Raw genomic sequence first — 6,391 nt, 5'->3', positions numbered from 1 at the left:
AATACCATTGCACTTCTATGGGGATTAGTCGCCACTTCTAGGCCTCGAAGCGTTTGAGTGGCTTGTTGTAATGGCCAATGTTTTGGCCATTCTTGACGAGAGATGATGCTAAGGTCTGCACCTGTATCCAGTAGCCCGTTAAATTCATGTCCTTGAATATTTAGTTTTAGCATGGGGCGAGAATCTAAATTTAAAGACAGCATAGCCCAATCTACACCTGTGGAGCCTAATCCCTTGGAAACTCTTTCTACAGCACGACTGGAAAATTTATCATGTAGGCTTGGTATTATTAGTAACTGTGCTATTCTATCTCCTGGTGAAATTACTGATATACCATTTGGAGAACTGGCTATAATTTTTATTTCACCTTCATAATCGGGATCAATTACCCCAGGACTTATCATAAGTCCTTTTAGAGTAGAAGAGCTGCGTCCCAATAATAAGCCTACTGTTCCTTTGGGAAGAGGTCCTTTCACCCCTGTGGGAATGATTTGAACTCCCATCTCTGGAGTTAGTACTGATCTGGCGGAGGCACAGATGTCCAACCCTGCGCTCCTTCTGGTTTGTCTGATGAGGGATCTGATGGACAATGTGTCCTGGGCACTACTTTGATGGGGTTGCTGGGTTCCTCCAGTGCTCCGTATATTTGTGGTTTTGGGCCCCGGAGCATTGGGCCCCTCTGTCCATTTTTTGGCAATGGAGCCCAATGCCTTTCTCCACGATATCGTGGATAAACACTTGGTCCTTGTTCGTTTTTTGATAATGGAGTACCCTCTATGGTGGTTTGAGAACGGCATTCATTAGCCCAATGTCTCCCTCTACAGCATCGTGGGCAAATACCCGGTATTTTACTCCTTTGATACCTAGTTTTGTTAAACCCTCCTCCTATGGGGCAATTCCTTTTAAAATGTCCTGTTTGTTCACAATTGTAGCATGTTCTTGGCCTGGAATCTAAAGCCTGTTTTACTGCAGCTGCCACAATTTTCCCTTGTTCATTAATGTCTCTGGCATCTAAAGCCTGTTTTACTGCAGCTGCCACAATTTTCCCTTGTTCATTAATGTCTCTGGCATCTAAAGCCTGTTTTACTGCAGCTGCCATGACTTGCTCTTGTTCATTAATGTCTCTACATAATTTAATATATGTGTTTAAATCTTCATGTTTCCATGGTCTAATGATATCTCTGCACCAATGATTCGCTTGGTAATAAGCCAGTTGTTTTATTAATGGCATTGCTTGTTCTGTATTCCCAAAAACTCTGGTAGCTGTTTGAATAAGCCTATCTACAAATTCAGCGTAAGATTCATTAGCTCCTTGTATTATCTTAGATAATTGACCTTGTAAACCTCCATGTCCTTGTAAAGTCTTCCATGCCTTAACTGCATCTACAGCAATTTGTAAATATACACCCGGATCATATGCAATTTGTTGCTGCTGATCGTCATAAGGTCCCTTTCCTAACAACATATCTAGATTTCTCTGAGGATAACCAGCTGCTGCATTTTGCCTAGCCTTCTCCTTGCAAAATTCCTCATTGGCAACCTTCCATAACAGGTATTGTCCTCCATTTAGCACAGCTTTACACATATTAGCCCAATCTGCTGGCGTCATGTTCAAGTTGGTAAAGGATTCGACCAAGCTTACAGTGAAGGGTGCTTGAGGACCATAGGTTGTTACAGCCTCTTTTAGCTGCTTCACTGTTTTGAAATTTAAAGCATGGTAAATTCGCTGCCCTCCTACCTCAAATACAGGGCATGTTAATACTTGAGATCCTGTCTCAGGATCCCATCTATCAACTGCGGGGGTTGGGGGCCTCTCAGCATATGGAGGTGGTGCTGTTGATTGGACACTTACGTCCTCTGGTGATAGAAAGGTGTTAGTCGCAGTCTCCTGTAGAGGTGGTGCTGTTGGTTGGACACTTAAGCCCTCTGGTGATAGAAAGGTGTTAGTAGCAGTCTCCTGTTGTAACTTTTCCCCTGATGGCTTTTTTTAAAAAATATTTTTATTAGTTATTAATGGACCTTTATTTATTTGTTTGTATGTGGTGCTGAGAATCGAACCCAGAGCCTCACACATGCTAGGCAAGTGCTCTACCACTGAGCCACAGCCCCAGCCCCCTGATGGCTTTTTCTGCTCTAAACTTCCTTCCTCTGTCTGATTAGCTCGAAAGACCTTCTCTTTTACTTGAATCTTTTCCTCTTTCTGACTAGCTCGAGAGACCTCCTCATTTACTTGAATCAATATGTCTTCTCCTTCCTCTACCTTTGTCTGAATTGAAGGCTTTGGACTAAGCAAACCAGATACCAACGCCCACAATGTCAATGTACCAACTGGCAGAGTTCCTGGGCTGTTCTTTTCTATTCTTTTTAAATCTTCACCATGATGGTTCCATTGTGATATATTTAACAACTCCTCCTTAAAAAGCCATGGGCTACATTTTTGCATTGTATCAACGTATGCCCTGACTGTTCTTGATTTTACTGAGATGCCTCCTTCCTCTAACAATTTACTTAACACTCTTTCAGTTTGTTTTTTACTAATTTCTAATTCTGTATTTCTACTATAATACAACCCAACAAGATGACGCCAAACAAAACAGAGACAGAATGAAACAAAAAGGGAACAACAAAAAATCATTATAGCCTTTCTATCCTCCTGACATGTGCATCCGTCCTTTCTCCCTATCTGTTCCTCAGACGTAAATAGTTTTTCCTCAGATGTAAGCGGTTTTTCCTCAGATGTGAGTGGTTTTTCTTCCATCTTACTCATCTCCAGGGACAGGCAACTTAAAACAAAAATGAAGCAAAACAAAAGAGGGATCTTAAAATGGCTCCCCATCCTCTCACCCTGCCTTCAGGGGTGAGCAGTTTACTTACCCTCAGTCGCTCCCCGTGCGAGCCACCAAATGCCGCAGTCTGGCTGGGCACAATTCAGGAGCCACTTGTCAAAAGAAACTAACTATATTTTTAGAACCACACACGCCAAACAAAACAGCTCCTCAGGAAAAAACCCTCAGAGCCCAACTGCCACCACCGGCTTCCCACAAGCCACACACCCCAACCCAGCCTCTTCCTCCCACAATCCTCCTGCTCTTGAGGCCGATTGGCTGGGTCGCATGGGCGGAGCCAAAAAAGTCCCCCAATGAGCAGCTCCGTGGTCTGAAAGGGCAGGGAAACAGCCCAATGAGCATCACCGCAGAGGAGCCAATCAGCTAGATGTTGCTAGATGTTGCTGGGGCCGCTGTGAGCCAATCATCAGCTGGTAGTCTGAAAGGGCAGGGAAACAGCTCAATGAGCATCTCCACAGAGGAGCCAATCAGCTAGGTGTTGCTGGGGCCGCTGTGAGCCAATCATCAGCTGGCAGTTTGAAAGTTTGCTGGAGCCCCTTCGGCTGTGGCTCTCAACACTTGTCTGTATCTGCCCTGGCCACCTGTGCCTCTGGTGTCAAGTCCAGGGAGTCAGTGCTGCAAGGCTGTCGCCCCCGTTCCCCCCCCCCCCCGCCCCGAGGAGCTTCATTGCTTTAGGTTTTACATTTAGGACTTTGATCCATTCAGATTTTTGTAGGAAAGGGCGCAGCTTTATTCTTTGGCATGTGGATATCTAGTCTTCCCCGCACAGTTTGTTGAAGACAACGGTCTTAGCACCTTTGTTAAAAATCATTTCTCCATGGCCAGGGTCTTAAAAACTGATAGGCCGTCCTCATCCAGCACCGTGCAGGGTGGATTAAAGTAGCTTTGTGGTGGGTTTTGGTGTCAGGACATCTGATCTCACCACTTTTTGCTCTTCTTTTCCCAAGACTGTCCTGGCTCTCCAGGGTCCCTGGGAGAGTCTATACAAACTTTAGGATGGGTTTTCCTATTTCTGCAAACAACATCATTGGGGTTTTGATAGGGCTTGCATTAAATCTGTAGATTGTGTTCAGTAGTATTGACATTTTACTGTTATTATTGTCTAATCCATGAACATAGGATGTATTATCATTTGTCTTTCTTTGACTTTTTGGTTAAGTAGTTCCTCAGTATTTTATAAAAGGTATTATTATAATTCCTGTTCAAATTATTCATTTTTAGCATAAAGAAATTCCACCAATTTTTTTGTGTGTGTTGAGTCTGTATCTTACTAATTTGCTGAATTCATTTATTAGTTCTAATAGATTAAGGAGGGATCTTAAGGGTTTTCTATATTTGAAACCATATTGTCTGGAAACGGATGATTTACTTACTTCCCAAATTGGGTGCTTCCTATTTCTTTTTCTTGCCTAACTGCTCTGGCTAGAACTTTCAGCACTCTGGTGAATAGAAGCAGTGGAAAAAGGAATTCTTGACTTGTTCCTAATCTTTGAGGAAAATCTTTTCATCTTTCACCACTAAATGTGATATTTTTATATGTGGCTTTTATTATAGAGATGTAGTTTCCTTCTATTCTGTTTATCAAATGTGTCCAACATAAAACTGTGTTGATTTTTGTAAAATGCCTTTTCTGTATCCATTGAGATGCCTGTCACCCTCCCTTCTATTAACATTATTAATATGGTGCATTATATTTGATCAATCTTCATACATTTTCATTTTTCATACATTTGATATCATACATTGAATATGATACATTTATTCCAGGGATAAATCCCATTTCATGGTATAGAATCCTTTTCATATGCTGTCAAATTCTGTTTGCCAGTATTTTGTTGAGTTTTTTTGCATTAATGCTCATAAGGAAATATTGGTCTGTGGCTTTCTATTCTTATCATGTCTTGCCTGGCTTCAATGCCTGGGTATTGTTGACCTCATAGAATGAGCTAGAAAATGTTCCCTTCTTCTAAGATTTTTTAAAGAGTTTGAGAAAGATTGGCATTATTTTTTCTTTAAATGTTGGCAGAATTCATTCATGATGCCACCAGGTCCAGGGTTTGTATCTGTTGGGAGACCATTTTTTTAAATTACTGATTTGATTTCCTTACTAGTTATTGATCTACTCAGATTTTCCTCTTTGTGCTTTTGTTTTGTTTCTAGGAATTTGTAACAGTCCCTCACACCTTTGGTTTCTCTGGGCATTCCATTTCCCTCTCATTTTTTGAAGGACATTTCTGCTGCATACAGAACTCTTGGTTAAATTTTTCTTTCAGCGCTTTTAATATTTTGGCACACTGCCTTGTGACCTTCAATGTTTCTGATAAGAAATATGCTAACGATCTCATTGAGGATCTTGCACGGGACAGATTGCTTTTCTCTGCGGGCTTTATATTAGCTCCAGGTATATGCCGCCTGCTGACCATTTCCACTGCCCCTTCCTGTCACTAGGAGTCACTGTGACTTTTCAGTTGTTATGGTAATTGCGATTCCTTGGCTCCTGAGGGTTGGTGTGGCTGCTCAGCCCCCACTACTCTGGGGCTCCCAGGCCCATTAGTATCACCCAGCCAAGTTCTAAGCTAGCCATCTGACAGTCATGCCCGGCCTGCAGAGGAGGTCATCACTAGATTTCCTAGTCTTTGAATCTGCAGGTTCTGTGGTATTCAGTACATCTCCTTTTCTTGGCTTTGAAGCGTGAAAGGTGCAGTGCTGATGAGCTCCTCACCAGAGCACTCCTGATAGCCCTCTGGACCTTCCTGGAACACAGTGCTCAGGTGGGTGCTCCGGTCTCACAGACTGCGGCCATGAGCCATCTCTGCCCCGCCTGTGGCCATGAAGGACTTTCTCAGCATCGACTACTGCTTTCCAGAGCTTTTCTGAGAGCAGGTTGGCACCATCCCCTGGAGTTCTTAACAGGGCATCAAGTGCCCCACGCCAGGGCGTCCTACCCATTCTCAGGTTCTGAGCCCCCTGACGGAGCCCTCTCAGCATCCAGTCCCTGGGGTATTTCCCAGCGCTTGTCAATCATCCTTGCAGGCCCAACAGGTCCTCACACAGAGTCACGCTGCGACCTAACCTAATTCCACCCTTCAAAGCCAAGAAAAGGAGATTGGGGAGATATGTCCCTGAGCAGGGCAACTATGGTCTTATGGGAGAAACTTCTAGTTGTCTTCTCATGCATAGGAGAGGCAGACCCCTTATACAGACACAGAGAAGCCCAAGAAGTCACAATTCTCCCCAGGAAGTCGGGAGGCAACGACCTCCCGAGTCACTGGGGTTGCAGGTAGGGCAACCCTCCTGACTTAGGTAGTGTCCTTTAAACCCTAGCATATGGTGGCTCCATCCCAGCCAGGCAATGAGTGGGCCAGTCCCTAAACTCATCTCACCACCTGCTCTCCTGGATCATCATCTCTCCGCCAGCTGGGCCAGCGGACCCTGGACAGAGTTAGAAATACAGAAGATTAATTGGGGAGCAAGTTCTATGATTGAAAGGGGAAAAATATGAGGGTTGGAGCTAGAGATGAGGATGTGGACCTGGTGCGTCTTCC

Source organism: Callospermophilus lateralis, chromosome 2 (genome assembly GCF_048772815.1).
Source record: "Callospermophilus lateralis isolate mCalLat2 chromosome 2, mCalLat2.hap1, whole genome shotgun sequence".
Lineage (NCBI taxonomy): Eukaryota > Metazoa > Chordata > Mammalia > Rodentia > Sciuridae > Callospermophilus > Callospermophilus lateralis.
The sequence above is the reverse complement of the archived record's forward strand: the minus strand, read 5'-3'. Positions refer to the sequence as shown.